General features: G+C 46.9%; 1 long non-coding RNA gene across 1 annotated transcript; it reads left to right on the forward strand.

Moving 5' to 3' along the window:
* Positions 1–4,822: 4,822 nt before the first annotated feature.
* Positions 4,823–17,801, forward strand: LOC141220292 (uncharacterized). Its single transcript, XR_012288636.1, has 3 exons — positions 4,823–4,941; positions 15,922–16,001; positions 17,572–17,801. It is a non-coding gene; the product is annotated as an uncharacterized lncRNA (long non-coding RNA).
* The last annotated feature ends 2,992 nt before the right edge of the window (positions 17,802–20,793 follow it).

Genomic DNA, 20,793 nt, shown 5'->3' on the forward strand with positions numbered 1-20,793 from the left:
GTAGTGTGTTTTTCCACTTTGCACAGAACAAAGTATTCAATTCGAATATTTCATTCATTCAGATCTAGGATGTGTTATTTCAGTGTTCCCTTTATTTTTTTGAGCAGTGTATATACACAAAGATGAAAAAACGCCCATAACAAAGTATAATAACTATCAAATAAAATATTTAATTTTACACCAATACACATTGCCAGAAATATATATATAGGCGTATATAGGAAATGCAAAAAAAACATAATTTTTATTTATATAGCGCCAACATATTCCGCAGCACTTTACAATTAAGTGGGGACATGTACAGACAATATATTCAATACAAGGTAAGACAGTTTAAACAGTTACATTAGGAGCGAGGGTCCGGCCGCTCGCACGCTTACAATCTACAAGGGAATGGGGGGACACAGTAGGTGCAAAGTGCTTGTTATTTCAGGTCTGACAATTATAATAAATAGGGATTTTCATATAAAGCTGCATGATCCGGTCATCAGCCCGTATGTATAAGTGCAATAATCAAGTATCGAGTGCAGTTATCTTGTGCATGGAGGGTGTGGAGACAGATGAATAGTAGGGAGCAGATTCTGAATAATATTTAGAAGGAGGGAACAGGGGAAAGTTAATTTACTGAGTTGTTGAGGTGGTCGGTTTGTTTAAAGAGATGGGTTTTTAAAGCGCTCTTGAAGACATGGGGGCTAGGCATCAGTCGGATCGTCTGGGGTAGAGCATTCCAGAGAACTGGCGCAGCACGAGAGAAGTCTTGGAGACGGAGGTGCGAGGTTCGGATTATGGGGGATGTTAGGTCATTTGTAGAACGGAGGGCACGTGTAGGGCGATTTACAGAGATGAGAGAGGAAATATAAGGCGGTGCAGAACTGTGGAGAGCTTTGTGGGTGAGAGCAATGAGTTTATATTGGACCCTGTAGCGGATGGGTAACCAGTGTAATGACTGGCACAAGGTGGAGGCATCGGTGAAGCGGCTGGACAGAAATACGACCCTGGCTGCCGTATTCAGGATGGATTGGAGAGGAGAAAGTTTGGTAAGAGGGAGACCAATCTGAAGAGAGTTGCAGTAGTCCAGACGAGATTGAATAAGAGCGACAGTAAGAGTTTTAGCAGTTTCAAAGGTGAGAAAAGGTCGGATTCTGGAGATGTTTTTAAGATGCAGGTGACAAGAGCGAGTGAGTGATCGGATATAGGCAGTAAAGGAAAGGTTAGTGTCAAATATGACCCCAAGGCAGCGGCCGTGCTGCTGGGAGTTATGGTTGAACCCTCCAAGGTAATTTCGATGTCAGGTAGAGTTGGGTTAGTAGAGGAAAGAAAGACAAGAACTTCAGTTTTGGAGAGATTCAGTTTAAGATAGAGGGAGGACATGATGTTAGAGACAGCGGACAGACAATCCTTGGTATTTTGTATTAGGTTAGGGGTGATGTCAGGTGAAGAAGTGTATAATTGGTTGTCGTCAGCATAGAGATGATACTGGAACCCAAATCTGCTGATTGTTTGTCCAATAGGGGCAGTGTATAGAGAGAAGAGGAGGGGGCATAGGACTGAGACCTGCGGACCCCGATAGTAAGGGGACGAGGAGAGGAAGAGGAGCCGGCAAAAGATACAGTGAAGGAGCGGTCAGAGAGGTAGGAGGAGAACTAGGAGAGAACAGTGTCCTTGAACCCGATAGATCGGAGCATAGTGAGGAGGAGCTGGTGATCCACAGTGTCAAATGCTGCAGAGAGATCCAGGAGAATCAGCAGGGAGCAGTGACCTTTGGATTTAGCTGTTAGTAGATCATTAGAGACTTTAGTGAGGGCAGTTTCAGTGGAGTGTAAGGAGCGGAAACCAGATTGTAGAGGGTCGAGGAGAGAGTTATCTGAGAGATAGCGGATTAGACGGGAGTGGACCAAGCGTTCCAGGAGTTTAGAGATGTAAGGAAGGTTAGAAACAGGTGTGTAGTTAGCAGCGCAGTTCTGGTCCAGGGATGGCTTTTTAAGTAAAGGGTTATGATGGCATGTTTAAATGAGGAGGGAAAGATACCTGAAGAAAGAAAGAGGTTAAATATTTTAGTCAGGTGAGTGGTGACCACCGGTGTGAGAGACTGCAGGAGATGTGAAGGTTGTAGGTCGAGAAGAAGTGAGGGGCTGGGTAACTTCTTCTTCTGTAACAGGCTCAAAGATGGCTAGTGAGCTTGAAGTGCGGCAGGGAAGGGGATCCAGGCACTGAGGAGATTGGGCTGAGATGTCCTGATGGATGTGGTTGATTTTTTTCTAGGAAATAAGTGGCCAGATCCTCCCCGCTGAGGTTGGTGGTGGGGGCCTGTGCATTAGGTTTCAGGAGGGAGTTTAAGGTTTAAAAAAGTCATTTTGAATTGTTGGACAGTGAAGTGATGAGGGGGGTGAAGTAGGATTGTTTGGCCAGATGAAGGGCAGAGTTATAGGTTTTGAGCATGAATTTATAGTGGATGAAGTCCTCTGCTAAAAGAGATTTTCTCCACTGACGCTCAGCACACCTTGAGCAACGCTGAAGAAAACGTGTTTGCATTGTGTGCCAGGGCTGCCGTTGTCTGTGTCGGGTCTTTCTGCGTGTAGAAGGTGCTGCTTCATCTAGGGCGCTCTTCAGTGTATTATTGTAGTGTGACAATGCAAAGTCTGGACAGGAGAAGGAGGGAGGAGATGAGGGTTAAAGATGTGTGGAGATTGTCCATAAGCTGCTGGGTATTAATGGAGCATGTATTCCTAGAAGTGAGGTAAGTGGGGGTGTCCCGGGTGAGGAGACAGTTCTTGACAGAGAAGGAAACAAGGTTGTGGTCCAACAGCGGGAGAGGGGAGTTAGTAAACTCATGCAGCGAGCAGAGACGGGAGAAAACCAGGTCCAGAGTATTCCCGTCTTCATGTGTAGGAGAATTAGTAACCTGTGAGAGGCCGAATGAGGAGGTTAGAGAAAGTAGATGAGAGGCAGATTGGGAGAGGGGATCATTGATGGGGATGTTAAAGTCTCCCATGATGAGGGTGGGGATGTCACAGGATAGAAAGTGAGGAAGCCAGGTGGCAAAGTGATCCAGTAACTGGCGGCAGGAGCCTGGAGGGCAATACACAACCGCCACTCACGAGGAGAAGGGTTTGTAGAGTCTGATGGTGTGGACTTCAAAGGAAGGAAACATAAGTGAGGGAACCGGGGTGGGGGGGGTGACCTGGAAAGCACATTGTGGTGAAAGGAGCAAACCAACACCTCCACCCTGTCTATTCTCAGGTCTGGTGGTATGTGAAAATTTCAGGCCACCAAATGGGAGAGCAGCAGCTGCGGTGGTGTCTGAATGCTGGATCCAGGTTTCTGTAATAGCCAGAAGGTGAAGGGAATTAGTGAGGAAAAAATCGTGAATGTAAGTTAGTTTGTTACACACAGACCGTGCATTCCAGAGAGCACAATGAAAGCAATAGAAGAGGGCATGCACTGAATGTTAATAAGATTAGCAGGGTTTCTATATGCAGCTGGAGGAGAGTGGTGTATGCTAGTGGAGGGAGGCCCAGGGTTGGGAGAGATGTTGCCAGCGACTAGGAGGAGAAAAGAGAGAAAGAGCAGGTGGTGCAATGATTTGTATGGGCGTTTTGAGTGCTGTATGGAGGTAGTGGATGGTTTGGAGTGGGTGAGAAATGTCAGTAGAGCCTCAGAGTTATACATGAGAGAGGGGAGAAGGGAGGGGTGGATATGGAGAGAGTGCACAGAATGTGTTAAAGGGCGGGCGAGAAGTGAGAAAGCAGAAGTTAAACAAGTAAGATAATAATCATCGTACCATTTAACTATACGCACCAAAGTCTAAAAAACATATATCATAATTCACTCACAACACATTCTAATTCTCCTCTGTTTATCATAAATGGGAAGGAAAAATTATTGACCTAATTTATATATTATTTATTTTACATTTTTCGCAATCTCCACTTTTAAATCTGTATCTGCCGCCTGCAGTCTATCAGCAGTCAACAAGATTAAATCCAGGGAACACTTATTAATCTGCTCGAATTGATCGCAGAAAGTCCCATCCTCTGAAAACAGAGTGGGGCGCAGATGGACTCGCAGTCCTCGCGATAGGCGTTTTTCTCCACAGTATTCCATTACAGTTGCAGCATGAAGTTCATAGGAGACTCACCTTTTGGTTTCTTTTCCCAGTCACGTCTCCTGAATTCACTTGTGGATATTTTGAGAAAGTCCGAAGATATCGTTGTCTGAGACAGAATACCAGGTGATAGAACAAGTGAGTGCTCCTAGGAGAGGAGGCGGTATTAAGAGAAGGTTATTAAGGAGCGAAGCCTTCTGGATATTGACTGTAAATCGTCTGTCTCCTAAAGGCCTGAATCTAGAGTATAATGTGAGTCCGTCAGTAGAGCTGGGGGACAAATGTTCCCTTTCTCTTCTTTCTTCTTGCAGACAGTACAGACACGGTGGTCTCGCTGGAGCGCAGATACCGCATTGTGCACTAACACATCTATGGTTATAGAAATGATCGGGGTCAGGAATGAAGTTGAGATTTGATGAAGGTTTTTTATGGATAGAGCAACATTGGATTCCGGGGAAGAAGCTTTCACATTACTATTTGTGGCTTCGGCTCTTATGTTGTGATAATGTCGGTATACTCATTGTTTTTCAGTATGTAGACAGTGATCAGGTCATAGAAGGGTTATGGATTTAGAATTGCTTTCATTTCTCATTGGGTGAATATTTTAATATCTGAACGGACGACTAAATTATCAGCATTAGAACATTTTAATAACATTTTTTAAAATTAAAAAAATAGGAGAAAAAAAAAAAATAATAAAATATGAAAAATTCGCCAGACCCTGATCACAAGATGGCGCCGAGAACTCTGCACAACAACATGGAGAGGAGGAGATGGCGCGGGAGGATGCTGAGGCTGAGTCGCACCCGGAAGAACCTGAGCCTACGTAAAGACAGGTATCTGTACAACTCCGCTCTGCTATACAAGACACAGACGTATCTCTTAGGCCGGGGTCCCACTAGCGTACGGTATGCGATGCGAGACCACCCGATGCGATATGCTAATGACACTCGCTGCTGCTCTGCTACGAGCGGGAGCCGAATGTCAGTGCTCCATGCTCTGATCCTCTCGCACGGCTGCGGAGGGGACGGGGAAATCAATTTCTCCATCTCCTCTGTTGCTGGCATTGGCGGGAATCGCACTGCACTCGGGTGGTATCTGAGTGCAGCGCGATGTTTCACACGCACCCGTAGATTATATGGGTGCGTGCGATCCTAATCCACTATGCTGCAATTTTTTTCCAGCCCGATCGCAATCTGATCGGAGCTGGAAAAAAAAACAGCACTGAGCAGAGAAACATAGGACTAAATGGGTACAATGGAGTCTGATGTTTTATCTGATTGAAGTGAGAGCGAGCCCTGACTGGGGAAACAGATGAACTTACTATAGATGTGGACCTGATGAGACTGCTGGAGTTACAAAACCTCCGGGAGCAGAGAAATCCTCATCACCGGAGAAAGCGGCCACTATGTGACGTCAGAGGGAGGAGGAGCCGGAGGAGCGACTGCGCCGGGATCATCTGCAGATCTGGGCGGGGCAATGACCCCTGAGGGGGAGGAGCTGCGGTGACATCATCACTGTCACATGACCGCAGCCTCATCACAGCTCCTTCACCATTATAATAACTTTATAGTTTATGGTTGCGTCTAGTTTGGAGGTGATTTTTTGAGGCCTCATTTTATCAGCTCCTCTCTAGGCGGTCACCCCTGAAGTGACTGGATCGGGGGGATACTTTGTGGTCCTCATTCCAGCATCTCCCCTCTAGACGGTTCACTGGTGAGGAGACTGGATTGGAGTTGAGTTTTTGAGGACCTCATTTTAGCGTCTCCCTCTCGCTGATCACTGGGGAGGTGACTGGATCGGAGTGGATCTCTTGATGATCTCTCTGCAGCTTCTCCATTCTAGACAGTTCAGTTTCTACAGTGATGTTCCTCAAAAAATCATCTCCAATGTCCAGAATGGAGCAGATTCCCGGATCCTCATAGACTGCAATGTAGTGGAATTGAAATGTACACACATTGTATATACAGTACAGACCAAAAGTTTGGACACACCTTTTCATTTAAAGATTTTTATGTATTTTCATGACTATGAAAATTGTACATTCACACTGAAGGCATCAAAACTATGAATTACCACATGTGGAATTATATACTTAACAAAAAAGTGTGAAACAACTGGAAATATGTCTTATATTCTAGGTTCTTCAAAGGAGCCACCTTTTGCTTTGATGACTGCTTTGCACACTCTTGGTATTCTCTTGATGAGCTTCAAGACATGTTAATTCATAGTTTTGATGCCTTCAGTGTGAATGTACAATTTTCATAGTCATGAAAATACAGAAAAAATTTTAAATGAGAAGGTGTGTCCAAACTTTTGGTCTGTACTGTACTGGTTCTCTGCACCATCATTCCTTCTACTCATTCTCTATATGTCAAGCAGGGCTGCTTCTGTCATGAGGTGAGATGAGCATCTTGCCCCAGGCGCTTGTTGGAGCTGTCTGAAAGGGGTGGCAGAATGCAACTGCTGCCCCCTCAGAGACACTAGACACAGGCCTGTAGGCTGCTGCTGCCCCCTCAGAGACACTAGACACAGGCCTGTAGGCGGCTGCTGCCCCCTCAGAGACACTAGACACAGGCCTGTAGGCAGCTGCTGCCCCCTCAGAGACACTAGACACAGGCCTGTAGACGGCTGCTGCCCCCTCAGAGACACCAGACACAGGCCTGTAGGCTGCTGCTGCCCCCTCAGAGACACTAGACACAGGCCTGTAGGCTGCTGCTGCCCCCTCAGAGACACTAGACACAGGCCTGTAGGCAGCTGCTGCCCCCTCAGAGACACTAGACACAGGCCTGTAGGCGGCTGCTGCCCCCTCAGAGACACTAGACACAGGCCTGTAGGCGGCTGCTGCCCCCTCAGAGACACTAGACACAGGCCTGTAGGCGGCTGCTGCCCCCTCAGAGACACTAGACACAGGCCTGTAGGCGGCTGCTGCCCCCTCAGAGACACTAGACACAGGCCTGTAGGCGGCTGCTGCCCCCTCAGAGACGCTAGACACAGGCCTGTAGGCGGCTGCTGCCCCCTCAGAGACACTAGACACAGGCCTGTAGGCAGCTGCTGCCCACTCAGAGACACTAGACACAGGCCTGTAGGCAGCTGCTGCCCCCTCAGAGACACTAGACACAGGCCTGTAGGCGGCTGCTGCCCCCTCAGAGACACTAGACACAGGCCTGTAGGCGGCTGCTACCCCCTCAGAGACACTAGACACAGGCCTGTAGGCGGCTGCTGCCCCCTCAGAGACGCTAGACACAGGCCTGTAGGCGGCTGCTGCCCCCTCAGAGACGCTAGACACAGGCCTGTAGGCGGCTGCTGCCCCCTCAGAGACACTAGACACAGGCCTGTAGGCAGCTGCTGCCCCCTCAGAGACACTAGACACAGGCCTGTAGGCGGCTGCTGCCCCCTCAGAGACACTAGACACAGGCCTGTAGGCGGCTGCTGCCCCCTCAGAGACACTAGACACAGGCCTGTAGGCGGCTGCTGCCCCCTCAGAGACACCAGACACAGGCCTGTAGGCTGCTGCTGCCCCCTCAGAGACACTGGACACAGGCCTGTAGGCGGCTGCTGCCCCCTCAGAGACACTAGACACAGGCCTGTAGGCTGCTGCTGCCCCCTCAGAGACACTAGACACAGGCCTGTAGGCGGCTGCTGCCCCCTCAGAGACACTAGACACAGGCCTGTAGGCGGCTGCCAGTCACAGTGTATCAGACAGAGGGGCGAGATCGCAGAGCAAAGGGGGGCGCTCCAATGCTAGCTCCATACTCAGGTGCAGCGTCGTACTGCTGAGCCTTGGGCCCACCAGAGGAAATTATTCCTGGGGCCCAATATATAACTACATAGAAATAATACAAGCCCACCAATTGTGAGATAAAATATGCTAGTATTGTGGTGTAACATAAAAACACAATGGTTCACATTTATCAGAAATGGCAGAATTTGAGCAAAATCTTTTGTACTCACTTCAACTCCATTATTCCATATTTATCACATTTCGTCACTAATGATACATTTGGTGCAAATTATTTAAGCAGAACATTTTAAGCATAGTAGCACACGTCTCAATGCTAAAAAAGAGCTGACATCCAGTGGGTCAAATGTTGCATAGTAATATAATTTTGTACAAATTGCAACTTTTTCTGCATGTAAAAATGGTTTTAATATGAATGCATTTGTTCCGCGCCTTTTTTAAGACAGCCGGTGCCAGGGTGCTCCTGTCCCCAGGCACATACATCAAATCAATTAGAAATATATTAATCCCTTGGCACAGATGAACATACAGTACCAGTACGTCCACAGCAGGGTCCACGTGTGCGGAGTTGGCTCAGGAGTGGAGACCACTTCACACGCAACATACAGCGGGCATGTGCCTGTATGGTGACCATTCAGCTGAGCACACGCAACATACAGCGGGCATGTGCCTGTATGGTGACCATTCAGCTGTGCACACGCAACATACAGCGGGCATGTGCCTGTATGGTGACCATTCAGCTGTGCACATGCAACATACAGCGGGCATGTGCCTGTATGGTGACCGTTCAGCTGTGCGCACGCAACATACAGCGGGCATGTGCCTGTATGGTGACCGTTCAGCTGTGCGCACGCAACATACAGCGGGCATGTGCCTGTATGGTGACCGTTCAGCTGTGCACACGCAACATACAGCGGGCATGTGCCTGTATGGTGACCGTTCAGCTGTGCACACACAACATACAGCGGGCATGTGCCTGTATGGTGACCATTCAGCTGTGCACACGCAACATACAGCGGGCATGTGCCTGTATGGTGACCATTCAGCTGTGCACACGCAACATACAGCGGGCATGTGCCTGTATGGTGACCATTCAGCTGTGCACACGCAACATACAGCGGGCATGTGCCTGTATGGTGACCATTTAGCTGTGCACACGCAACATACAGCGGGCATGTGCCTGTATGGTGACCATTTAGCTGTGCACACACAACATACAGCGGGCATGTGCCTGTATGGTGACCATTCAGCTGTGCGCACGCAACATACAGCGGGCATGTGCCTGTATGGTGACCATTTAGCTGTGCACACGCAACATACAGCGGGCATGTGCCTGTATGGTGACCATTTAGCTGTGCACACACAACATACAGCGGGCATGTGCCTGTATGGTGACCATTCAGCTGTGCACACACAACATACAGCGGGCATGTGCCTGTATGGTGACCATTCAGCTGTGCACACGCAACATACAGCGGGCATGTGCCTGTATGGTGACCATTCAGCTGTGCACACGCAACATACAGCGGGCATGTGCCTGTATGGTGACCATTCAGCTGTGCACACGCAACATACAGCGGGCATGTGCCTGTATGGTGACCATTCAGCTGTGCACACGCAACATACAGCGGGCATGTGCCTGTATGGTTACCATTCAGCTGTGCACACGCAACATACAGCGGGCATGTGCCTGTATGGTGACCATTCAGCTGTGCACACGCAACATACAGCGGGCATGTGCCTGTATGGTGACCATTCAGCTGTGCACACACAACATACAGCGGGAATGTGCCTGTATGGTGACCATTCAGCTGTGCACACACAACATACAGCGGGAATGTGCCTGTATGGTGACCATTCAGCTGTGCACACACAACATACAGCGGGCATGTGCCTGTATGGTGACCATTCAGCTGTGCACACACAACATACAGCGGGCATGTGCCTGTATGGTGACCATTCAGCTGTGCGCACGCAACATACAGCGGGCATGTGCCTGTATGGTGACCATTCAGCGGTGCGCTCCCATCTTGATACTCCTGTGATATCCAGCATTAGGCTGGATTCATATGGGATCATTATTTCCACTATATACTGCAATACTGTTACTGTTATATTAAAACATACAAAACAAGCAGGGGCGTAATGATCGCGGTCATAGAGGGTACAACCGGGACCAGACCCATGCTTGTGCGTGGCCCGACGACACCGATTTCACCTGGATGTGCATTCTCTGACACACATTCTGCTGAAATGTATTGTGACGCAGAGACCCGCCGGCTCCCTGCACTTCAAGACATGCTGCCAGCCAATCAGAGGCAAGCAGCAGGTGTTGGCAGCCCGCAGAAGTCAGCTACCGGCTGGGGGAACATTATACCAGGATGGCGGACCTTATACCAGGATGGCGGACCTTATACCAGGATGGCGGACCTTATACCAGGATGGCAGACCTTATACCAGGATGGCGGACCTTATACCAGGATGGCGGACCTTATACCAGGATGGCGGATATTACACTGGGATGGTGGACACTACATCCGGGTGACGGACATTACATAAGGATGGCGGACATTATATCAGGATGGGGAAATTATATCAGAATGAAGGACATTATATCAGGATGGGAGATAAGATACCAGGCTGGGAACATTACAGTATATTAAGATGGGGACAATATACCAGGATGAGTGACATTACACCAGAATGGCGGACATTATACCAGAAGGGGGACATGGTTATAGCATGGAGCCCAGGATGGGGGACATTATACCAAAGTGGGGACATTATATCAGTCAGGGGTGGTACAGGGTGGGCATCAGTCAGGGTTGATACAGGGGCACTCAGGGGTAATACAGGGGAGGCTCAGTCAGTCAGGGGTGAAACAAAACATTGAGGGAAATCCTCCCTTAGTGACTGAGCCCTCTCACCCTCTATCACCAATGAGTAAAGCCCCTCACTGTTGGTGTTGATGGGGGTCACTCAGTTATGTGATAATCCTGCTCAGTTACATATATCTGACCTTTGGTGAGTGATGTAGCAGGCGGCCATCCATCTCCCTGTGCTTCTCACTGTCAGCCTGTGACACAGTTAGGGAGGAGCGCTGTTACTCAGCACATCATGGCTCATTACCTCAGCTCTGCTGTCAGCACGGGGAAGAGGCCACAAACAAAACTAACACTGATTGGCTGCGATGCTGCCAATCACTATTAGACTTACCAGCAGCAGCACCGCTCTCCCTGGTTGCTCCAGGTGCGGTATCGCAGAGGCAGAGATTCAGCATTATTGATCAGCGATCAGTCGGTCCCTGAAGTGAGCTGCTGTCTGCACTGCAGCAGAACAGATCCAGTGACTCCCGTACTCTGCCGGGATGTCTAATGCTGGGAGGAGCGGTGAATAGTAATCAGTGACACGTGTGAGCTGCCGTGCTTGCAGCATGTCATGTGCTAGTGCGCTGAGTGCTGCTGACTGCTCCTCCCAGCATTAGACATCCCGGGAGAGCAGTGCACGGGTCACTGAATCTCTCCAGCTGCAGACAGCGGCTCACTCCTCATACTGACCAGAACACTGATCCATCCTGCTGAATCCTGAACACTGTGATATAGTAACATAGTTTGTAAAGCCGAATAAAGACTTGCGTCCATCAAGTTCGACCTGTTAGTTCTGTAATTGCTAAAGTTGATCCAGAGGAGGGCAAAAATCCCAAATGATTTAGCCAATCTTCACCTGAGGAAAAATTCCCTCCCGACTCTGAAACCAGCAGTCAGAATAAATCCCTGTATCAACCTACTATTTTATTTTATTTTTAAGTATATGCTGAAATCTGCCTGGTATCTAGAAATGCATCCAGTCCCCGCTTGAACTGGTGTAGTGAATCTGACATTACCGTCTCCTCACTCAGTGAATTCCATATTCTCACTGCTCTTACCGTAAAGAACCCCTTCCTGTGCTGGCGCTGAAACCTTTTCTCTTCCAGTCTTAGTGAATGCCCTCTTGTTACCGTAATATCCCTCCTTTTGAACAAATCCCGGGCAAGATCTCTATACTGTCCCCTAACATATTTGTACACATTTATTATGTCCCCCCTCAACCTTCTCTTTTCCAGGCTGAATAGTCCCAGTTTTGCCAACCTCTCTGGGTATTGAAGTCCCTCCATTCCCTTTATTAATTTTGTTGCCCTCCTTTGTACCTTTTCAAGCTCATTTATATCCTTTCTATATAGTGGGGCCCATAACTGAGCACAGTATTCCAAGTGTGGTCTGACCAGTGCTTTGTACAGTGGAAGAACAATGTTCTCATCCTTTGCAGCTATACCTCTTCTGATACATCCCATTACCCTGTTTGCCCTTACAGCAGCCGCCTGACTTTGGGCACTCCAATTTAGTTTGCTATCAATCAAGATGCCCAAGTCCTTCTCCATCTCTGAATGCCCCAATGATTTCCCATTCAGTGAGTACTGGTGACTTCCATTTTTCCTTCCCATATGTATGACCTTACATTTCTCCTCGTTAAACCTCATTTGCCATTTAATGCTCCACCTACCCAGCTTATCCAAATCCCTCTGTAGGTCTGCACTGTCCTCTTTTGTATTAATTGTTTTACATAACTTTGTGTCATCTGCAAATATTGATATTTTACTATTTATCCCGTTGACTATGTCGTTAATAAAGATATTAAATAACATTGGGCCTAGTACAGACCCCTGTGGTACCCCACTAGTGACGCTTACCCAATCTGAGTATATTCCATTTATAACCACCCTCTGCCTTCTATCCCTTAGCCAGTTAGCTACCCACTTGCAGACATTTTCCCCAGCCCCATCATTCTCATTTTGTATACCAACCTATTATGTGGCACGCTATCGAACGCTTTTGAGAAGTCGAGATACGCGACATCCACTGGTTCCCCCTGATCTACTCGAGAGCTAACCTCCTCGTAGAAGTCAATCAGGTTTGTTTGGCAGGAGCGATTCCTCATGAATCCATGTTGGTTCGGGGTTAATAGATTATTAGCATCAAGATGCTCCGTAATTGCCTCTTTAATGAAGCTTTCAAAAATTTTGCCCACAACGGACGTCAGACTCACCGGCCGATAGTTTCCGGCGTCACTTTTCGCTCCCTTTTTGAATATTGGCACTACATTCGCCTGTCGCCAATCAAGTGGTACAGACCCAGTCTCAACAGAGTCCTTAAATATAAGATATAACGGTCTGTCTATCACATTACTTAGTTCCCTTAGTACCCGTGGGTGTATGCCATCAGGTCCTGGTGATTTGTTTATTTTAATGTTACTGAGGCGTTTCTGTACCCCAGCTTGGGTTAGATTTGTCATACTTAGTGGAGGATTAAGTTTGTCACTTCTCATTTCGCCTGTTAGTTCTTTTTCCTTTGTGAAAGTTGTCGAAAAAAAATTATTTAATAGATTAGCTTTATCCTCATCTTTCTCTATGATTTTCCCTTCCTCACTTTTTATCTGTCCAATATTATCCGATTTAATCCTTTTACTATTTATATACGTAAAGAACAGTTTGGGATTTGATCTACTTTCCCTAGCAATACGTCTCTCTGTTTCCTCCTTCACTATTTTTATTTGTTTTTTTGCAGGTTCTCGTTTTTTCCTTGTAACACATTAGTGCCTCCTTACTGTTTTCCTGTTTTAATCTCTTGAATGCCTCTTTTTTGCTATTTAACGCCCCTTTTACGTTCTTGTTCAACCATATTGGTTTCCTCTTATTTCTGGCCCTTTTATTCCCATACGGTATATACCTCTCGCACTGAGTATTCAGAATTATTTTGAAGGTTTCCCATTTACTATTCGTATTCCTTTGATTAAGAACTTTGTCCCAGTCTATAAGTTGAAGGTTTTCTTTCAGCTGATCAAACTTCGCCCTCCTAAAGTTTAATGTTTTTGTTGTTCCCTTATTGATAACCCTACTGAAGGGCATTTTGAAGTCGATAATATTATGATCGCTATTACCTAGGTGCCCCCCTATCTGTACCTCAGTTATTCTATCAGGCCTATTAGTCAATATTAAGTCCAACACGGCCTTCCCTCTCGTTGGTTCCTGCACTAGTTGGGAGAGATAATTATCCTTAATATTTGTCAAGAACCTTTTTCCTTTCTGAGATCTACAGGTTTCTGTTTCCCAGTCAATATCCGGGTAGTTGAAATCCCCCATTACAATCACTTCATTATGTTTTGCTACTTTGTCTATTTGTCCTAATAGCAGATTCTCATTCTCCTCTGTTATATATGGTGGCTTATAGCAGACCCCCAGTAATATTTTATTATTATTTTTTGCCCCCTCTATCTCTACCCACATGGACTCGACCCCCTCTTCTCCCTCTCCTATATCTTCCCTTAGTCTGGGTTTTAGACATGACTTTACATATAAGCAGACTCCTCCGCCTTTCCCCTGTTTCCGGTCCCTTCTAAATAAACTATAATCTAATAAATTTACCTCCCAGTCGTAGCTATCGTCTAGCCAAGTCTCTGTTATACCTACGATGTCATACCTCTCCTCCGATATAAGCGCCCGCAGCTCATCCGCCTTATTGGTCAGGCTTCTTGCGTTGGTCAGCATGCAAGATAAAACTTTGGGGTTATTTAGCATCCTATTCTTCTCGAACGATCTAACTGTACTATCCCCACCCCCCTCTCCACCCTCATTATATTCACTTCTCCCCTTCCCCCTTGCTTGCCTCACATCCCACCTATTTCCTTGGTTCCCCCCCCCCGTCTCTAGTTTAAAAACTCCTCCAACCTATTAGCCATCTTCTTCCCCAGCACCGCTGCACCCTCCCCATTGAGGTGCAGCCCGTCCCTACGGTAGAGCCTGTAGCCGACCGCGAAGTCGGCCCAGTTCTCCATGAACCCAAACCCTTCTGCCTTGCACCAACTCTTTAGCCACTTATTCACCTCCCTAACTTCCCGTTGGCGCTCCTGTGTGGCTCGCGGGATTGGTAGTATTTCTGAGACAACTACCTTGGAGGTCCTTGCCTTAAGCTTCCTAAATAGGTCCCTGAAATCATTTTTAAGGACCCTCCATCTACCACTCACTTTGTCATTGGTGCCGATGTGGACCATGACCGCTGGGTCTTCGCCAGCCCCACCCAGTAACCTGTCAACCCGATCCGCGATGTGCCGGACTCGAGCGCCAGGGAGGCAGCACACCGTTCGGCGATCCCGGTCTTTGTGACAGATTGCCCTGTCTGTCCCCCTAATAATAGTCACCCACTACCAGAACCTGTCTTGCCTGCCCTACACTTCCCCCCTCCCCCTCTTTACTGGAGCATACACTCCCCCGGCGGTCAGAGGATCTGTCGTGCTCCAATAATGCCGGTTCTGAACCAGCCTTCCTATACTTCTTCCCTCTATCCCTCCTAACTGTTATCCAGCTCCCTGCCTGTTCAGCCTGCACTTCCCCTCTATGCTCCACCCCCAGTATTGACCCATTGAGTGTCTGCTCGGTGAGCAGCAAACTCCGTTCCATGTTGTCGATGCTCCTCAGTACCGCTATCTGAGCACTTAGATCCAGAATTTGGGCTTCCAAGTGCACGATATGCTCACATCTCTCGCAGCAGTATGGATCCTCGAGCGGTTGCTCACGGAATGCATACATTGCGCAAGATGTACACTGCACGGCTCCGGCCAACATGGACGTCATTCTAAATATGGGGATACAGTCAGTATATATATACAAGTACAAAACACAATTATTTATATATAGGTGTATGGACGGGGATCAATTAGGGATGTGCAAGTGTATCAATTAGATATCGGCGGGGGATCAGTTAAGTATGGACGGGGGATCAGCTAAGTATCAATTAAGTATGGACGGGGGAATCAGCTAAGTAGGTCAGGTGGATTAATTAAGTAAAAAGTAAAGTAAAGAAAGAATGAAATACAGTCAGCAATTCAGTCCTGAGTCCTCCCTTCCAAACTCCCTGAATCCAAAGTCACTGAAAAACAAGTCACACACTTACTTTCGTTCGCACTTACGCTCCGGACACACGCAGCTCGTTCACACTCGCAAACTAAGAGATTTAAAGAGTTTTTTTTTTTTTTCCTTTTCCAGCAATGTACCCTTCACCTCAATGCACTTCCAAAGGACTGGATGCCCAACCAGCTGCACCTGGAACTGAATCATTGGAATCAGTAAGTAATAAAAATGCCTTAAAACCTTCTCTTTCTATCATTATTCTGGCATTTGGCAAATATTAAAAATGATGGTAAAATCCTAATTGACCTAAAACGGGAAAGGTTTATTCTGATTTCATGTCAGATATTGAGAAAAACCTGCGTCTTTTTATATAGTGTATGTAAACTTCTGGTGTCAGCTGTGTGTGTATGTGTCCCTATAGTTATAGTTTTGGATGATTACTATTGTCCCTTCATTGTCTGCGCTGTTGCATCCAAATAACCTGTTCACAAAATCAAAGTATGTCATTGGGTTGGAAGGGGTTAAACAGGCAGGTCTGATGACATCACAAAGCACATAAACATCATAGACATCATATGACATCACAATTGGTATAGAATGTACAGAGTGTAACTCCTGAGCCATCTTGTGTCATTCCAGGCTGACTGCTGGAAGGTGACAAGTCCAGGTCGGGAACTCTTCACCTATGACCTCACTCATACATTGTATAGATGGGGGGTTAGTAGTGGGATTCAGAACTGCATCATTAACCTGAAAATCTCAGCAGATGGCGCTGGATCCTGTGTCCCGTGCTGGGATTGTTAGAATGAGTCTATGATTTACAAAAAAATGTTATTGAGCAGATTCCATGGAAAATCATTTGGGGGCTTTAGTAAAGCAGTGTGAGCCCGGCCTAACAGGGGCTACCAATCTGGACAAACCCTTCCCTGAATGAGGACTTGCTGGCGATCAACTGATCATGTGTCACTGGTCTTGAAGACCCTCAGCAATCGGCTGGCTTTGCCCTCTATGACACCCATGTGCTCTAATAAAAGCATATAGAAAGGGGAGCGCCGGCTGACACCCCCCCATTTGGCTCCATTTTTGGGCAGCTTTGCCATTAATGTTGTCAGAACCTAGCGTTTTCAGAACATCCATTTAATAGCAGACGGGTCCAGTTCTCCATTATCCGCTCTCATGGTCCTGCTGGATCAGGGGTGACCGGGAGCTGACGGTTTATGGTGATCAGGAGTTGCAGGATGGCGCCGGTGTTTCCCTTTAGGTCATAGAGCAGTAGGTGACGCGGATTAGAATAAAAGAGTGGAAATGTTTCGGTTATTATCTGCGTCATGACTCAATTAATAATGAGGCCGGTGGTTATTTGCAGCCGGTGATTTTGTTTTATTAATTCAACTCTTCCTTGATGTTGGAAACTCGATACATAACACAGCAGTGACAGTTATTATGACATCACAGGGGACATGACATCACAGGGCACATGACATCATAGATATCACATGACATCACAGTTGGTACAGAATGTGTAAAGTTCTAATCCTGAACCATCTTGTGTCCCAGAGGCGGCATCTTCAGGAAGACAAGTCTATGTAGGTAGCTCTTCACTTAGCACTAAGGCCCTGTTCACACATTGTGTAGCTGTGCGCAGTTTGTGGTGAAGTTTAGAACTTCATCATTTACCCCTAAAAAAATCTCAGCAAACATCTCTGAGCGACGTGTTCTCTCTTGTGCATCAGGATGATTCCTTAGATAGGACCTATCATGTAATCCTCTTTTTTGTAATGATAGGTGTTATGTCTCATCTAGTTCAGATGAGCAGCAGTAATGAAGCACGGACAGATGACGGCGGCGCAGCAGGATGGCCGAGCAGAAACAACGGAGAACGCCGTGGCTTGATGGCAGCAGGAAGACCAGAACTGGAACCACAGGAAATCAGGAGCAGAATTGAAGCAGCGGCACCTGGTATAATAGAGGGACAGACTCTGATCAGACTTTGATCAGAGTGGTATCAGGTTTTCTCGGACATGGAGAGGAGAAAGAAAAGGTTTCTCACCTTCTCCCTTCTGCAAGTCGGTGAAAATCGGACCACACTCCGATGTCAAAGCGCGGTCCAATTTTTCCACAAGCGCATAGACTTGCATTGCCATTGCCATATTTTGCAGACTATAAGACGCACCCCAAATTTTGGGGTGGAAAATCATTTTTTTAAATAAAATGGTGGTGCCTCTTATAGTCCGTTTAACAGTAGGTTACCAGGGGGCGGCGGTGGTGGAGCGGGGTAACAGGAGGCAGGGCCACTGCTTTAGGCAGTCGGCAGCGACAGGAGTGGGGCGATGCTGCGGGCCCTGGGCTCTCATAAGATGTCGGCGCCGGTGAGCAGAGTCCCCTTTCCTATAGATTGCCCTGCAGTAGGCTTTGAGAAAATGGCTGCTGGAGGTGACGCATGTGCAGATTGAGATCTCGGGAGATGCATGCGCCGCCTCAAGCGTCCATTTTCCCAAAGCCCACTGCAGGGCAATAAATGGGAAAAGCTACTCTGCTCACCGGCGCCGACATCTTATGAGAGTCCAGGGCCCGCCGACACCGGCCTCCTGTGACCGCGCTCCACCGCAACCACCCCTCGATAAGCTACATTCAGATATTGTATATTAGATTGTAAGCTCCTAGGACAGGGTGTGCATTATTCTGCATGCCCTCAGGAGCAGTCTGTATATTGTATATTAGATTGTAAGCTCCTAGGACAGGGTGTGCATTATTCTGCATGCCCTCAGGAGCAGTCTGTATACTGTATATTAGATTGTAAGCTCCTAGGACAGGGTGTGCATTATTCTGCATGCCCTCAGGAGCAGTCTGTATATTGTATATTAGATTGTAAGCTCCTAGGACAGGGTGTGCATTATTCTGCATGCCCTCAGGAGCAGTCTGTATATTGTATATTACATTGTAAGCTCCTAGGACAGGGTGTACATTATTCTGCATGCCCTCAGGAGCAGTCTGTATACTGTATATTAGATTGTAAGCTCCTAGGACAGGGTGTGCATTATTCTGCATGCCCTCAGGAGCAGTCTGTATATTGTATGTTAGATTGTAAGCTCCTAGGACAGGGTGTACATTATTCTGCATGCCCTCAGGAGCAGTCTGTATATTGTATATTAGATTGTAAGCTCCTAGGACAGGGTGTACATTATTCTGCATGCCCTCAGGAGCAGTCTGTATACTGTATATTAGATTGTAAGCTCCTAGGACAGGGTGTACATTATTCTGCATGCCCTCAGGAGCAGTCTGTATATTGTATGTTAGATTGTAAGCTCCTAGGACAGGGTGTACATTATTCTGCATGCCCTCAGGAGCAGTCTGTATATTGTATATTAGATTGTAAGCTCCTAGGACAGGGTGTGCATTATTCTGCATGCCCTCAGGAGCAGTCTGTATACTGTATATTAGATTGTAAGCTCCTAGGACAGGTTGTGCATTATTCTGCATGCCCTCAGGAGCAGTCTGTATATTGTATATTAGATTGTAAGCTCCTAGGACAGGATGTGCATTATTCTGCATGCCCTCAGGAGCAGTCTGTATACTGTATATTAGATTGTAAGCTCCTAGGACAGGGTGTGCATTATTCTGCATGCCCTCAGGAGCAGCCTGTATATTGTATATTAGATTGTAAGCTCCTAGGACAGGATGTGCATTATTCTGCATGCCCTCAGGAGCAGTCTGTATATTGTATGTTAGATTGTAAGCTCCTAGGACAGGGTGTGCATTATTCTGCATGCCCTCAGGAGCAGTCTGTATATTGTATATTAGATTGTAAGCTCCTAGGACAGGTTGTGCATTATTCTGCATGCCCTCAGGAGCAGTCTGTATATTGTATATTAGATTGTAAGCTCCTAGGACAGGATGTGCATTATTCTGCATGCCCTCAGGAGCAGTCTGTATACTGTATATTAGATTGTAAGCTCCTAGGACAGGGTGTGCATTATTCTGCATGCCCTCAGGAGCAGTCTGTATATTGTATATTAGATTGTAAGCTCCTAGAACAGGATGTGCATTATTCTGCATGCCCTCAGGAGCAGTCTGTATATTGTATGTTAGATTGTAAGCTCCTAGGACAGGGTGTGCATTATTCTGCATGCCCTCAGGAGCAGCCTGTATATTGTATATTAGATTGTAAGCTCCTAGGACAGGATGTGCATTATTCTGCATGCCCTCAGGAGCAGTCTGTATATTGTATGTTAGATTGTAAGCTCCTAGGACAGGGTGTGCATTATTCTGCATGCCCTCAGGAGCAGCCTGTATATTGTATATTAGATTGTAAGCTCCTAGGACAGGGTGTGCATTATTCTGCATGCCCTCAGGAGCAGCCTGTATATTGTATATCAGATTGTAAGCTCCTAGGACAGGGTGTACATTATTCTGCATGCCCTCAGGAGCAGTCTGTATATTGTATGTTAGATTGTAAGCTCCTAGGACAGGGTGTGCATTATTCTGCATGCCCTCAGGAGCAGTCTGTATATTGTATGTTAGATTGTAAGCTCCTAGGACAGGGTGTGCATTATTCTGCATGCCCTCGGAGCAGTCTGTATACTGTATATTAGATTGTAAGCTCCTAGGACAGGGTGTGCATTATTCTGCATGCCCTCAGGAGCAGTCTGTATATTGTATGTTAGATTGTAAGCTCCTAGGACAGGGTGTACATTATTCTGCATGCCCTCAGGAGCAGTCTGTATATTGTATATTAGATTGTAAGCTCATAGGACAGGGTGTACATTATTCTGCATGCCCTCAGGAGCAGTCTGTATATTGTATATTAGATTGCAAGCTCCTAGGACAGGATGTGCATTATTCTGCATGCCCTCAGGAGCAGTCTGTATATTGTATATTAGATTGTAAGCTCCTAGGACAGGGTGTGCATTATTCTGCATGCCCTCAGGAGCAGTATGTATATTGTATATTAGATTGTAAGCTCCTAGGACAGGGTGTGCATTATTCTGCATGCCCTCAGGAGCAGTC

Source organism: Phyllobates terribilis, unplaced genomic scaffold (genome assembly GCF_046119375.1).
Source record: "Phyllobates terribilis strain yellow unplaced genomic scaffold, ASM4611937v1 Scaffold_279__1_contigs__length_2497574, whole genome shotgun sequence".
In the NCBI taxonomy this organism is placed as follows: domain Eukaryota; kingdom Metazoa; phylum Chordata; class Amphibia; order Anura; family Dendrobatidae; genus Phyllobates; species Phyllobates terribilis.